The sequence below is a fragment of the Orycteropus afer genome, unplaced genomic scaffold (genome assembly GCF_000298275.1).
Source record: "Orycteropus afer afer isolate SDZICR_OR568_19922 unplaced genomic scaffold, OryAfe1.0 scaffold00030, whole genome shotgun sequence".
NCBI classification, from domain to species: domain Eukaryota; kingdom Metazoa; phylum Chordata; class Mammalia; order Tubulidentata; family Orycteropodidae; genus Orycteropus; species Orycteropus afer.
This window is the reverse complement of record NW_006921617.1, coordinates 4,327,704-4,329,775: the sequence shown is the minus strand read 5'-3', so window position 1 is coordinate 4,329,775 and position 2,072 is coordinate 4,327,704. Positions and strand designations below refer to the sequence as shown.

Genomic DNA, 2,072 nt, shown 5'->3' with positions numbered 1-2,072 from the left:
AAGGCATTTGACTGCTAACCAGAAGGCTGGTGGTTCAAACCCACCAGCCACTCCTTGGAAGGAAGGTTGGGCAATCTACTTCCGTAGTGATACCACCTCGGATACCCAAGGAGGGGTCGCTATGAGTCGACTACTACTCGATGGCAGTGCTTTTATGTGGTACCAGGTTGAAGACCCACTTCAAAAGTGGCTCATTCGTGAAGAAAATCAAAGTCATCTGGAAGCCATTAGTCCAAGGATAAGATGGACCATGAGGACCTCAGCTTTCATGACCCTGAATCCAGAAGAACTAGATGTAGCCAGCTACCAATGCCAACCACTTGGAAAGGGGTCAACACCAGAGATCCTGCATTGAGTGGGGGGAAAAATGTGGAACAAAATTCAGAAACACAAAAATGACCAGAGTTAGCTCTTTGCCACATCTACTTTGAGAAGGAAGATCATTTTCAGCAATCAGACTGTTAACATTCCAGAAAATGTTGACATCACTCTGAAGGGACACACAGTTATTGTGAAGGATCCCAGAGGAACCTTGCAGAGGGACTTCAATCACATCAGTGTAGAATTCAGTCTCCTTGGAAAGAAAAAGAAGAGGCTTTTCATTGACAAATGATGGGAAAATAGAAAGGAACTGGCTACGTTTCGCACTATCTGTAGTCATATGAGGAACATGATCAAGGGCGTTACACTGGGCTTCCATTACAAGATGAGGTCTGTGTATGCTCACTTCCCCATCAAGGTTGTTATTCAGGAGAGCAAATCTCTTGTTGAAATATGAAACTTCTTGGGTGAAAAATACATATATAGGGTTCGAATGAGGCCAGGTGTTGGATTGTTCATTATCTCAAGCCCAGAAAGATGAGTTAATGCTTGAAGGAAACAACATTGAACTTATATCAAATTCAGCTGCTTTAATTCAGTAAGCCATGATAGTTAAAAACAATGGAAATTTTTGGATGGTATCTGTGTCTCTGAAAAAGGAACCATTCAGTAGGCTGATGAGTAATATCTAAGAGTTGTCTATCTATGGAAATAAGGCCAGATGATGCCTCTGAACTATGGGTGATAATTTGATGCAATAAAACCCATCTACTCAAAAAAAAAATAAAATAAAAGACCAGAATTACTGGTTAGATAGCTGTTGTTGTTAGGTGCCGTTGAGTTGTGTCCAACTCATAGCGACCCTATGCACAGCAGAACAAAACACCGCCTGGTCCCATGCCAGATCCATGGGTATAGTCCCAGGCACTGTGTCAATCCATCTTGTTGAGGGCCTTCCCCTCTTTCATCTACCCTCCACCTTACCAAACATGACATCCTTCTCCAGGAAATGGTCCCTTCTGACAACATGACTAAAGTAGGTGAGGTGAAGTCTGGCCATTCTCACTTCCAAGGAGCATTATGGCTGCACTTCCTCCAGGACAGATCTGTTAGTTCTTTTAACAGACCATGGTACTTTCAGCATTCTTCACCAGCACCACAACTCAAAAGCATCAATTATTCTTCAGTCTTCCTTATTCATTGTCCAGCTCTCACATGCATACGAGGCAATTGAAAATATCATGGCTTGTGTCAGGCATACCTTAGTCCTCAAGGATACATCCTTGCTTCTCAGCACTTGAAAGAGGTCCCTTGCAGCCAACTTGCCCAGTGCTATATGTTGTCTAGAAGCTCTGGTAGCGTAGTAGCTAAGACACTTGACTGCTAACCAGAAGGCTGGTGGTTCAAATCCATCAGCCACTCCTCGGAAGGAAGGATGGGCAATCTACTTCCGTAGTGATACTGCCTTGGAAACCCAAGAAGGGGTTGCTATGAGTCGGGCTGACTTCATGGCAAATAATAACAACAACATATGTTGTCTAATGTCCATTGCCATCGATTATAGAACCAAGCAATGTGAAGTCTTTCACAATGTGAATCTTTTCTCCATTTATCGTGATGTTGCTTATAGGTCCAGTTGTGAGGAGTTTTGTTTTCTTTATATTGAGATGTAATCCATACTGCAGACTGTATTCTTCGATCTTCATCAGTAAGTGCCTCAAGTCATCCTCACTTTCAGCAAGCAAAGTTGT

The 2,072-nt window shown here is 42.8% G+C and overlaps 1 pseudogene; it reads left to right on the top strand.

Annotated features, from left to right (window-relative positions):
• LOC122149523 overlaps positions 1-994 on the top strand; it is a 39,836-nt pseudogene extending 38,842 nt beyond the window's left edge.
• Positions 995-2,072: the final 1,078 nt, after the last annotated feature.